This window comes from Eubalaena glacialis, chromosome 3 (genome assembly GCF_028564815.1).
Source record: "Eubalaena glacialis isolate mEubGla1 chromosome 3, mEubGla1.1.hap2.+ XY, whole genome shotgun sequence".
NCBI classification, from domain to species: domain Eukaryota; kingdom Metazoa; phylum Chordata; class Mammalia; order Artiodactyla; family Balaenidae; genus Eubalaena; species Eubalaena glacialis.
Window position 1 is genome coordinate 134,191,311 of NC_083718.1, and position 14,383 is coordinate 134,205,693.

Genomic DNA, 14,383 nt, shown 5'->3' on the forward strand with positions numbered 1-14,383 from the left:
CACACTCCAGCAGCTCTACAAAATACCTTGCAATATAGTTTTCAGTTCAATCAAACCTGCCAGATAAGTTCTCGATAAACTCACTCCAGCTGTCCCCTGCCCTCCTGCTCCAATCTGGACTGACTGCTCTTTAGGCCATGCATTATCCTGGAAATTCCCTTTGCTGGCATTTTGAAAATTCCCTTCGCCTCTCTTGTTTTGGACATGCTGTTTCCTAAGTCCAAAATATGTTTTTTTTCTTAGTTTACTCACTTATTTTGTTGAAGATATACTTTTCAGTATCTTTCTGAGGAGAAAAAGGTTTGGGAATTTACATGTCTGACAATATCGTTGCTCCACTATAATACCTGATCAATATGCTGTTATATATAAAATATGTCTTTCAGCTTTTAAATTCCCATTGAGATGTCTGATGTTATTCTATTTTCTGTTGCTCTTCTTTGTAACTAAACTTTTTCTCTCTAGAAAATTTTGGAAGTTTTTTTTTTTTTTTCTGGTATTTTAATGCATTGGAAAGAGTTTGTCATTTTTTGTGCTGGAAATTTAGTTGGCTTTTTCAATGTAGAATCACAAGTGTTTCAACTCTGGGTAATTTTCCAGTAATATTGAATTGATAATTTTTTCCTTTCTGTTTATTCTCTCCCTGCTGGAATTTATGTTAGTAGGATGTTGGACTTTCAGAAATAAGATTATCTTTATTTTCTTATCTTTCCCTTCTATTATCTATTTCTTTGTCTTTTCATTTTTCTAGGGATTTTCTTAACTTTACCTGTTGACTCTTCTTTTGAATTTGTTTTTATTTGGCTATCATAGTTTTAATTTCATGAAGTTCTTTCATAATGTGATTATTCCTTTTAATTGTATCCTGTTCTTGATTGATGGATGTCATACTTTTATTATCTCTGGAAAAATAATGACTTTAATTTCTTTGTTTTCTTCTGATCTCTGAATCATCTCCCCTTCCCCTAACATTTTTCTTTTTTCTGTTTGTTTGTTTTGATGTCTCATGCTAAAGGCTTTATGCACATATCTAGTGCTCCTTAGCTATCATTTTAGGATCAGCAAACTATGACCCTAGGGCTAAATCCACCCACTACCTGTTTTTGTAAATACCTTGGTTTCACTTTCTCCAGAGATTAATCTCCAGGCTCCCGTAGGAGTGAAGAGGGGTAGTAACCTAAATAGCCAGCATGGGGGTGGAGGCAAGGTAAACTAACGGCTTCTTTTACAGACTGTTAAATACTCCCCCAATTTGGGGTCCCTTTACATACCATTTTATGCCTTCATTATGGATCACCTGATATCTCCAATTTCTGATATTTTCCAAGGTTCTATCAATACAAGGCAAATTAACTTGCTTGTCCAAAAGGAAATTTCTGTCCACTCTGGAAGTGAGAAATTCACCCAATACACAAACTCTTCGTTTTTGGAGAGCCTGAGGAAATGTCACCTATACAACCAAAAGCTGGCTTATGTGCTAAGATCACTATCTTGAGGAACCCAACTCAGGATCAATACATTCTGTGATGCAAAGATTTCCTAGAGGCATAATTGTATGCTGCAGAAGAGCCCTGTAAAGAAGAGTAAGGACAGAGAAATAAAAATTGAAAGGTAACCAGAATGAAGCCATCTGGTAGTGATGTTGTCAAATACAATCTAGAGTCTAATTGGATATCTGCTTAATTACCTTTGAGATTTCAAGGGAATGTTTTTCTGCCACTGAGGCAAGGATGTCATTAACCACATCGCAAGTAGCCCAGAGTATGACCAGAGGAATGATTTTCTAGTTAAGCAGAGATCTCTTGAGCTTTCACACTAAATTAGACTGATAGTAGAGAGGCTATGGTAATGGAAATCTTTGAAAATAGAACATCTAATCCAATTCTGCAAAGACTGACTGACACTTAAATCTCATGTTCTAATCTGAAAACTACTCTGAGCTCTGAAATGTTGGCTTCACAGCATATAAAGTATTTTGCCGTAATTTTAGTTCCAGCTAATCCTGAGATAGAGGAGGAAGAGAAACAGAGACAGAGACAGAGACAGAGAATTATATAAGTTAATAAAAGATGCCTCATGAAATGGAGCAATCATAGACCTCCATTCAAAGATGATTTATTTTTTTAATTTCTAAGTACATAATAAAAGAAAGCGATAAGGCCCTTGCTCACATGCAGCCTACAGCCTGTTATAAAGATATAAGATGCCTAGGTCAAAAATATGGGCTCACAGAGGAGAGACATTATTTCCAGCTAAAAAGAACAGGGATGGCTTTATGGGGAGATGATTTGCGCTGGCTTGTAAAGGATGGGTTAGATTTTGACAGATGGTAGTAAAAACAAGGGACAGAAATTCTGATTCAAAGAAAAGCAATGCTTCTCGCAGCTCAGGAGACATTTCAATTTTAAGGCTCTCAATGTACTAAAAAGTAAAGAAATGAAAAAATATAAGGTTATAAAAACATGGCATATTTTAAACATTCAATCCCGTGTATGTGTTTCTGTTTCATTTTGAGGTAATATTAAAAAGTCTAAATTTAAGACCGATTTTAATGAAATCCACAGGACAAATGGTCTTTTGAGCTTCCCACCATCAGTTACCCCAGATAAACTCTGGGATACAAAAGCAAAGGGAGGGAATTCCTTGGCGGTCCAGTGGTTAGGACTCCATGCTTTCACTACCAAAGGCTTGGTTTCCATACCTGGCTGGGGAACTAGGATTCCTGCAAGCCACGTGGCATAGCCAAAAAAAAAAAAAAAACAACAACAAAACACAAAAAACTCAAAGGGAGACAAAACTACAAAGTATATTCAGAGGAAATTAATGTGATCCTGATTACATAAATATACAAGACAGGTTAGGTGGGTTTTTCCTCCTATATCTTTAAGAAATGTTTAATGACATTTTTTCAGGATAAAGAAAGCACAAGAAATATGATTTCTTTTAATGGCTTAAAAGTATTTATCTGTCTCCTTCATGTATCACTCCCCTTGTCAGCTGCAGTAATAATGTACCTTTTCAGTGAACTGTCTCATAGATTTTCTTCCACATCAGTTTTGATTCTCCAACAAAAGGAAGTATCATCAAAGTATAACATGACTTTTTTTTTTTTAATTATTTATTTATTTATTTATTTATTTCTTTATGGCTGTGTTGGGTCTTCGTTTCTGTGCGAGGGCTTTCTCTAGTTGCGGCAAGCGGGGGCCACTCTTCATCGCAGTGCGCGGGCCTCTCACTGTCGCGGCCTCTCTTGTTGCGGAGCACAGGCTCCAGACGCGCAGGCTCAGCAACTGTGGCTCACGGGCCTAGTTGCTCCGCGGCATGTGGGATCTTCCCAGACCAGGGCTCGAACCCGTGTCCCCTGCATTGGCAGGCAGATTCTCAACCACTGCGCCACCAGGGAAGCCCCCTAACATGACTTTTGTTGAAGTGGCAGCCAACTTTCATTGCATAAACACCAGATGATCTCTTCACCAAGGGTCAGATCAACAAGAGAAGAAATTGTCCTCTGAGGAAAAGAAGCTCATCTTCAACAACAAAAACATCCAATAAAAATCAGCGTCAATGCCAAAACTCACAAGCTCATAAAATCACTGTTTCATGTTTTATAAATGCCTTTGTTTTATCCACTATATTTCACACAAAACTCACTCACTTCCCCTGGCTTTTATCCTATAAGTATTTTCTCAGGATTAATCAAAACATTGTAGATGGAGTTGTTGAACAAATCAAAGTTTATCAGGCAAAGAAATTAGCAAATCTATAATTATTTCTCTAGACCTTAGAAGAGAATAGGTTGAAAACACCAGGCAAGAAACTGTCAAAGGAACTGAAAGTGGGAAAGGGCCTGCAAAGTGGCAACAAATAAGCTCTGAAATATATCAGATGAAGATTTTCCAGGAGAAAAACAAATAAAAATTGAGAGCCATGAGTCCTACCTGAATGTAACCAGGGCATCATTTGAAAGTAGAGGTGAAGAAATTACAAATAGTCTTTATTTTGTTAGCTTAAATATTTATTTAAGTATTATCTTTTTAAGTAATGCAAAATGAATTTGTTATTTATTAGGTTTATAGACAATGCACACTTAGTGGTTGCTTTTTCACAATATTTTTCTGCATTGATGTAGTGAATGTAGAAAGATGGTACTAGAGTCATTGTTGATGATCCCTAATACAAGTAAGTGTTTTTTCATAAATAGAATTTAAATTACATATTTACTTTATATTAGTCTCTTTTTGGGAGCTTACCTGTTAGGCCTGTCTCTGTCGGAAAGGAACATTTATTCACTATTCCTCTTCAGTGTATCTAAGAAGCCCTACCATGGCCAGAGATGGCACCTGGTAGATTCCAGAGGAAGATATATATGACTCAGAGGATGCTCGAGACAACCCCCTTCATGATTGTGATATATTAATTGCAAAAAGGTCTCCAATGATTTACCTCTTTCTAGTATCCATACTCTTTGCAATGTGACTTTTAACTCCTCCCATAAAGAGGTGGAGTCTATTTCCCCACTCCTTGAATCTGGGCTAGCCTTGTGACTTGCTTTGGCCAATAGAATGCAGTGGAAGCAATGCCATGCAAGTTCAAGGCCAAGATCTCAAGAGACATTGCACGTTTCCATTCTCATCTAGAATTCTGCCACTGCCATGTTAGCAAGCCTGAGCTAGCCTTTTGAAGGATGAGTCATTTGGGGAAGGTAGAACAATTACTGGGTAGAAAATAAAACAGAAATATCCACAATATTAATAAAATTTGTGTTTGAGGAAACAAAATCAAGAATTAAAGAAAAGTAAAGAGAATATAACATATATATCTTTTCTTGCAGTTACAAATCATCCTCTTTGACATTTTTATTTTAAGAGAATTTTTACAAAGGAGATTAATATTTGCAATAATTATTTTTTTAAATCAACTTAGTAGACTTTGTAAATATTATACTTTATGGATTGTTTTTCCCCTTTTATATATCAAATATTATTCCCTAAAATCAATTGTCTGGGAGAACAATTAAAAGAAGGAAGAAGGAAGAAGGAAAAAAATGTTTCCTAAAATAATCTCTCCTGGCAACTGAGGATATACTTATCTAGAAGCAAACTTCCTGACCATAAAATCTTGTTGTATGTATTTGCTGAGAACTTTAGTGAAACACAACTCATCAGTGGATTGCTCTGTCTGAAGTTGGGGGCTTTTTGGTTGGGGAGTGCCCTCAACCCTCTATGAGCCAACTGTAGTTTGCTATTTCTAGTACTACTAAGACTACCTACACCAGACCAGATGTTCTTGAAGATTTACCAAAGATTATTGATATAAGTTCCTTTGAAAACAAAGAACGAGGAAAACACATTATCACAATTTCTGGCAACTTTAAAACATTACCAGTTTGAAAAAGTGAAAAATCAGAAGAGAGAGGGATTTTGAGGTGTCTTTTGCAATAGCAAAGCAAAATGTAGCCAAATTTCGTTATAACTGATTTGGGGCATGGAGAGACAAGATAAATACTTCTCTCCTATAGATTTTCTCTGAGACTGGGAGTAAAAAACTCACCTGACATGACTGCATACACGGGCTATGTGGAGGTTCAGAAACAAGAGCATGGATTAGGATGGAGCCAGGAAATGGGCTCTGGGCTTGGATCCACTGTAATTGGCTGTGTGACCTCTTTCAAGTTCCTTCTCAATACCACGGAGACAATAACAGTGTTCTTTCAATAATGAGTTCTTATTTCCATTTTTTAAAATAACAGTGTAAGTCCAGTAATGACTGTTACTATTTAGGGAGTGCTTAATATGTCAGACACTGTGCTAAGCAGTTTACAAGTACCCTACCTGTTACTGTTCAAAATAATCCAGAGAAGTAGGTGCCATTATTATCCCTGTTTTAGAGATGAGAAAACAAAGAGGAGATTAAGTAATTTGTCTAAAGTCACATGAGAAGTAAAACCAGGATTCAAATTCAGGCCTTGTGGCTCCAGATTCCATACTTGTAAACTATTCTATATTTGAAAAAAAGTATGATGTATTCTAGAGATAGTATGTGACTTCTAATATGAACTATATTTCACAGTATTACAAAACATGTGGTCTTGCAAGTTAAAATAATTATAGTTCATAATAATTGTATTGGAATTGTGCTAATTGGAATTAGCACAATTCTCCTGTTCTATATTTCAGATAATACATTTTCCAGCAGATTGGTGAATGTGACAGTGGAGAGATGTCTGGATCTCAAGGTTCTAATTTTTCCTCTCCATATGTACCTGTTTCTTCCATGAATTTAGGAAATCTGGTCTCTGGCATCCAGGTTAAAGAATTAAGCTTATTGTTTCAGACTAGTTATCTCCCACCACAATGGGGATGCTTGTCTAAACCACACTACTCCTTCCTATCACCAGGTTAGATCCAGCTCAGTACAGGTCCTGGTTCTTGTAGGTTTGAGGAGTATGGAGGAATCCACCAAGGTCTGAGGAAGATCTAAAGACCCATTCAACCTAGGCCATGACCTGGGAGTGGGAAGGAAGCAGTGTTGTAGATCATCACCCCAACTTTAGTGAGGGATAACCAATCTGAAACATGATTCACTTGATTCAGCAACCTGGAGACCAGAAGCCAAACTAGGGAGTACATAAACAGGCCGTAAATCTTTCCAGAAAAACCTGAAGATACAACACTGATCTCACCCATTAGTCAGAACCTTCATCCCTCTCCCAGCTGTTTCTTGACTTCTAGAATATTCCCATAAAGAGGAGGACCTTCCAAGTGTGTAGAAGTATCTAGGGCTACTCTAGATGATGACCTCTCCCTCCTGCTCAGGGAAGAACTTTTACCTACAGGTGTAGGCTATTTTAAAAATTAGAAACCAAGGTGCTACATCTACAAATTTTCTCTGTCTTATTTTTATTATTAATTCTCACAAAATAAGAAAATATTAAATTTGGAAGGTTGTGGTAAGTAGAATAATGGTCCCCCAAAGATGTCCCTGTCCTAATCCTCAGAACCCATGAATATGTGACCTTACATGGCAAACAGAACTTTGCAGACATGATTAAGGTCAAGGGCCTTGAGACAGGAGATTACCTTGGATTATCCAAGTGAGCTCAATCTAATCATATGAGTTCTTAAAAGTAGAGAATCTCTACCAACTGGGTCAGAGAGATGAGATGGAAAAGGAAGGAGAGATTCAAAGCATGAGAGAAACTCAACCCACTGTCGCTGACTTTGCAGATGGAAAAAAGGGGCCATGAGCCAAGGAATTTGAAGAAGCTAATAGCCCTCAGATGACAGCCAGCAAAGAAATGGGGATCTCAGTGTTATAACTGCAAGGAAGTGAATTCTCCAATTGAGCAAGAAAATGAATTCTCCTCTAGATCCTCCAGAGAGGAACACAGTCTGGCTGATACTACTTTAATTTTAGTCCAGTGAGACCCATATCAGACTTCCAACCCTCAGAACTGTAAAATAATGAATTTGTATTGTTCAAGCTGCTAAATTTGTGGAAATTTGTTATGATAGCAATAGAAAACTAATACAAAAGGGATCTTAAAGATTTTTTGAGCTCTATCCCTAATTTTGACCAGTGATAAAACTGAATTCTAGCTATGTTGTAGAATGTTCTTCCAACCCTATCCATCTGGCTAACACCTACTTTGCCCTCTGGATTCGACTTAGATGCTTTTACTTCCAGGGAGTTTTCCCTGGCCCTCCAGGACTGGATTAGGTGTCCTTGCCCTATGGATTCATAGCACCCCATGCATAATTTAGCACACTGTCTACCTCTCTGAACTCTCACTAAATTTTTGAGGTCAAGGACTTTGTTTTACTCAACATGCTGCTAGGGTATTCTGCTGAAAATGACCAAAGTGCAGCAAACAAATTGGTAACCTTGAAAGGCAGTATGGCTTGGCTATTAAGAGCATGGGCTTTAGAATCATACAAGCTAGGTTCATGTCCTGGCTCTAACATCTATTAGCTGTATGGCCTTAGACAGTTTCTTTAAAGTTTAATTTCCTTTACTGTTATTTCCTCATAAAAAGAAAGACAGTAATAGCACCTGCTCAAACAATTGTATGAGAATTCATTTAAATGATGCTTGTAAAAAGCTTGGCCATATTCTTACTACATAAGAATAGCTAAAAAAATATTTCTCATTGTTATTATTGGGTATCTGTGATGGTTAATGTTGTGTTAACTTGGCTGGGCCATGATGTCCAGATATTTGATCAAACATTATTCTGAATGTTTCTTTGTGGGTGTTTTGGATGAGATTAACACTTAAAGTGGTGTACTTTGTAAAGCAGATTGCTTTTTATGATGTGGGTGGGGTAGGCCTCATCCAATCAGTTGAAGGCCTGACTAGAACAAATGACTGACCTCCTCCGAAAAAGAAAGAATTATCCAGATAATTCTGAAGGCAGACGGCCTTCAGAGTTGAACAGCAACATCAGCTTTCCCTCGGTCACATACACACACATACCCTATTGGTTTCTTTGGAGAACCCTGAATAATACAATATCAAACCTGTAACCTGTAAATATGGTAATATTACATACAACATGTAAAAACAAAAATGTGAAGATGGGTAAGATTCACATTACCCATTTTAAGTAAATTTTCCTTCATTTCAATATCAGATGGGACTCTTTCAGTTCAGAGGAGTACCAGCAAGAAGACAACAAAAGAAAAGTTGGCTTAAAAAAAAAAACAAGAAAGAAAGGAAGAAAAAGAAGAAGGAGGAGGGGAGGGGGAGAAGGAGGGAGCGGAGGAAAAGAAATGTCTTAGCTCCTGTGACTGATATGTACAAGCATAGGTCTAGCCTCTGGGATAACTGGATCCACGTTTCAAGAATATCACCAGGGCCCGGTTTCTGTCCCTCTCTCAGAGATGCCTTTTCCATGGGGTTTCATTCTCAGATAGGTGTTCTCCTCGGAGTGGTGAAATGGCTATAGCAGCTCCACATTACACACTTTCAGGCTCAAGTCACAAGGGAATGAGAATGCATCTTTTCTGGTAATTCCTATAAAGATTCTGAGATTCATTCTAAGTGGTCTAGCTTAGATTGGGTGTTCATCTGGAACCATCACTGTGGTCAAGAGACCAGATATGTGCATTGGTTTAGGTTAGTTAATCTGTGCTCACTGCTAGAGCTCCTCACTAAACCACTAATCAATCATAGGGACAGGGAAGCTTTCTACAGGGTATATAGTGCCTGAAGAAGGTAAGATGGATGCCAGGTAGTCAACAACAAGCCACTCCAATTGCTTAACAAAATTGCTCTTTACAATTTTGGTTATTTTGCCTTTTACAAATGCTATTTGATTTCTGAGAATCAAAAACACAAGAGGATGCCTGGCATTAAATATTTTTTAAACATCCATGTGATAAATTCATCCAACATGGAAAATTTATAACAGTGAATTTCCTTTCTTGGCTCCTTTAAAACAAGAACAATTTCAAACCTTTCCACCACATTACAATTATCATTGTTGCCACTTGGTGATGATTACTTCTAAGCTTGCTTTATATGTTCATAATATTCTGTTACCATTATTATTAGCTATCACATATGGGCCAGCCAGATTCTCTGGCATTTTTTTCTGCAATATTCAATTTAAAAAACAAAGACAAAAACAACAAAATCCTCACACCAGTTGGACGAAGCAGATTGTCGCTGGACTAAAATGAAAACCCTCCTCCCTCCAACCTCGATAACCAGTCTGTTACTTGGTAACAACAGCAGTTTCTAAATCTAAACCACAACAGGAGTTGGATGGACAGTTTTTATCTGCCATGATTCCAATATGCAAAACACCATCTGTATAACTTAGAGAAAGAACCCAAAGGCATACACACAGAAATTTTACAATGGTTATTATTGAGCCAAAGGGACAGCTAATAATGACTGAGCACCTACTGCACGTGTGCTTTGCAAACATTATGTAACTTAATTCTCATAAGAACTCCATGAAGCAAACATTACTACTATCTCCATTTTACTGATGAGGACAGATATTGAATCTTAGAGTATTTAAATAAGTTGCTCAAAACAGAATCAAATAGCTGGTAAGCACCTGACCTGGGTTTTGAACTCAGAAAGTCTAATTTTTACTTTTCTGTAATGGAAGCCTGTGTTTAAAAATTTCCTTTTCCCTCTAATTCCCTAAATTCGCTAGAAAAAAATCATTTTTCCAAAAAAGAAAAAATAGTATAGAAGGAAGGAGGAAGAAAGGAAGGAAAGAAGTCAGGCAACAATTTTGTCATAGTGTAATAATCACATTATAGCCACAATAAATTTTTTAGACTAACTTGGAGCTTGTTAGATATTAATGGAAGAAATTTTCACATGTTGAGGTGTGGGGAAGTCATTCTGGCTTATATATGATTTAACTTGAATTTTATGCTGACTAAAACAGCCTGTTTGTGGCCTATCAAACATACATTTTACATCTGCTTTAATCATTAAAGAAAAGGGTGCATTGACCACAAATAAAGAATGTCCCTATTAAAAATAAAGATTAAATGCCTCCAGTCCTGGGACACAAATGCAGGTACTCCTTCGATGATAAGACCGCCTTCCCAGGTGTCAAGGCCATACTGACTCACCCGGTACATGCTGATCTGTTTGTTTGTTTGTTTGTTTTTGGAAACCTGACCCTTTGATGTTCTTTGTTGTGACAAGGTATAAAGCTGTGTGAAAACCATGCTTCTGTGGGGCAGTCCCTCAGACTTATCTAAGTGGCTGTCTCCCAGGCTATAGTCCTCAATTTGGTTAAAATAAAACTCTTTCTTATCCCTGTTATAGTTTGGTTATTGATTATCTGCATCAACAATGTAAAAGGACAAGGCATGACATTACTTTGCAGTGGGTGCTGTAATACCCATTGGACCCCCATTGCCAGGCCAGGGCTCCTATCCACCCTTCTCTAGAGAATTGCCTCAGCTGGGTGGAGCCACTTCACCAGGGAAGTTACTCAAACCCCCCATCCCCACCACCTTCCCTGCCCTTCCCCCTCCCCACTCCACAACTAATGATTGACTAATACAGGACTATAAAAGTCCAGCCCGCTTGACCCACATCTACAGGGCATTTATTTCAGAGACCATCCCTTGAGAAGCAGGCCAAAGCTAGACTTTGCCAAATTTTATTCAAAATAAAATGAGTTATGTGAATAAAATACATGTCCATCCTAGAGAGTCACATCCTATTCCCTTTCCCAACTAAACACTAATAACTAATAACTAATAACAACCCTTGCAATATCAAGAGAGTAGTTTGCTAATCTGCTTATGAATTCTCTATGCTGGACTAAGAATGGTGCACTGGAACAATGAAATGAAAGGTCAGAAGACCAGAGTTCTAGCCCTGGTTCTGCCAGTTATATTTATTAGCCATGTGATATGGAGTAGTCACCTAACCACTCTGAATCTTCCTTTCCTCTCTATAGAAGATGGACTTATACTTGTGCCTTCTAATTCAACAGGTAGGTGTGAGAACAGCTGAGCTAATAAATGAAAGAAAAAAACAAAAACAAACAAACAAAAATAGGTCTGGACTTTTTTCTATTTGAAGAAACTGAGGTATAAGTATTGTAAAATTAGTAATGAACTCAGAAATCTTTAATTCCCCAGGGCTATGCTATATGTGTTCTGTCAGAGGCACACTACTCAAAAGATCAGGAATATTTGCAGTATCTGACCATTCTCACTGGAACAAATTTAAATTGATTTTGTGAGCAATAAGTCAATATTTAATCAAATGTGGTTATTAAGAAAAAGAAATACAGCAATCCTTTCTTCAATGAACCTTCAATTTCTATTCCAAAGCAATTACATTGCATAATTTTTTTTCTAAGTTTGGGACTTCCTTGGTGGCGCAGTGGTTAAGAAAACACCTGCCAATGCAGGGGACACAGGTTCAAGCCCTGGTCCAGGAAGATCCCACATGCTGCGGAGCAACTAAGCCCGTGCACCACAACTACTGAGCCTGTGCTCCAGAGCCCACGAGCCACAACTACTGAACCATGAGCCACAACTACTGATCCCGTGTGCCACATCTACCGAAGCCCATGCACCTAGAGCCTGTGCTCTGCAACAAGAGAAGCCACCGTGATGAGAAGCCCACACACTGCAACGAAGAGTAGCCCCCACTCGCCACAACTAGAGAAAGCCCTCGCACAGCAACAAAGACCCAATGCAGCCAAAATTAGATAAATAAATGAATAAATTATTTAAAAAAATTTTTTTTCTAAGTTTGTAGTTGTGTTATGAAGCAAATGGAATCAGGGTTTCTTTTGCTGTGGAGATGAAAATTCTTTTTTTTTTTTTAAAGTTTGCTGTTCTTCTTTATTTCTTTATTTATTTACATTTATGGCTGTGTTGGGTCTTCGTTTCTGTGCGAGGGCTTTCTCTAGTTGCGGCAAGCGGGGGCCACTCTTCATCGCGGTGCGCGGGCCTCTCACTGTCGCGGCCTCTCTTGTTGTGGAGCACAGGCTCCAGACGCGCAGGCTCAGTAGTTGTGGCTCACGGGCCTAGTTGCTCCGCGGCATGTGGGATCTTCCCAGACCAGGGCTCGAACCCGTGTCCCCTGCATTGGCAGGCAGATTCTCAACCACTGCGCCACCAAGGAAGCCCCGAAAATTCTTTTTTTAATACTTACTTGTCTTTGGATAATTACTCAGAGAAGTTTTCTTATTTTTACTAATAAGACTTTTGTTATCCCTTGACGACTTTGGTTTAATCATGTTTGCCATATTTCTTATTTCTTTTGATATTGGTCTCCTAAGAGAGGTTTCTTATGAAGCACTTGTGTTCCCTTTTGTGTTTTTCTAAAGTGCATTACAAGCTTTATTCCCTTTTTCCTGAAACTTTCTTTAGGTCTACTTAAGTAATTAAGTGATCATATTATATTTACAAAAATACAGGGTATTAGATTTCTATTTTGTGTAAAATCAGTTTGTAGTTCCCAACTGTTTCCTGGCTCCTCTGTGGAATTCAGGTCATTTAAGGCTATGCTGTTGTTAAAAAGGATGTCTTAATTTTTTTTGTTTAATTCCAGATTTCATTGTTACTTTCTTATTTACCCCTCACATCTAAGAGCTAGTAGTCTTTGGCACAATATTCCAAAATAAAGGACCACATTATGCACCTTACCTATAATAGAACTCACTAAAAAACTAAAAGAAAATGTACAAGATAGGACTGAATTTTGACCAATGTGCCTTATAAAGCAACTCAGTGAAAAATAGTGTCCTGGAAGCCCGACCTCATCTAACTTGATCGGTATGTGGCTGTCCAGTTATGTTACCCTCTACAAAGCTAGATGTATTATGAAGTGGGAAGGGGTGGGGTGCAGTGTTTAAACACTGAATCATCATCTCGGTGTGAACCATGTTAATGGAGACATACTTGCAGATAACCAAAAGTGTAGATAAGCTTCTTAAACCCTAATAAACAAAATGGTACCTTCTCAGGCAATAAGGGAAATTGCCTAGAACATGGTTGTGACAGTTAATTTTATCCACAAACTTGGCTGAGCTATAATGCCAACTGTTTGGTCAAATAAATACTCGTCCAGATGTTGCTGTGAAGATATTTTTTAGATGTGATTAACATTTAAATCAGTAGCCTTTGAGTAAAGGAGAATAGTCCCTATAAGGTGGGTAGGCCTCACTCAATCAGTTGAAGGCTAAGCAATTCTGCATCAAAAACAGCAACACAGAAAACTTGTCTGAGATTCCAGTTTGCTGGCCTGCCCTGCAGATTTTGGTCTCAAGACTGCAATAACTCTTAGGTGAATCTCCAGCCTGCCTCACACGTTTCAGACTTACCAGCCCCCCACCATCACATGATCCAATTCCTTGAAATAAATCTCTTTCTCTCAATCTCTCTCTTCACACACACACACACACACACACACACACACACACACACCCCATTGGTTCTGTTTCTCTGGAGAATTCTGACTACTAAAATGGTAGTTACTTATTGCTCACCAGAAGCTCAGGCAATGGATAGACCATATATAAAAATAGACCTTTGACCTACCATCTGCAGCAATCTCCCCAGAAAACCAACTCCTTATCTACAATAAATAACCCAGGAAGCCAGCTGCTATAAGTCAGATGTGCAGGAATCTGATTGCTGCCTCTAGTGACAATCCAGGAAGCTAAACAATAACTTCTGTAATAATCAGCCCCAAATGGTTAGGACTTGATTAATAACTGACAGCTTCCTTAATTTTTGTCCCTGCTTTTGACTGAGGACCAAACCTAGAAAACCAAATATGCTCCCCTACCCAATCACACAGGATCCCCACTTCAAGTCAACCAGCCCACCGCTTCCCTAGGCCAACAGCCTCTAATCAGGGCATACTTGAAGCCTTCTCT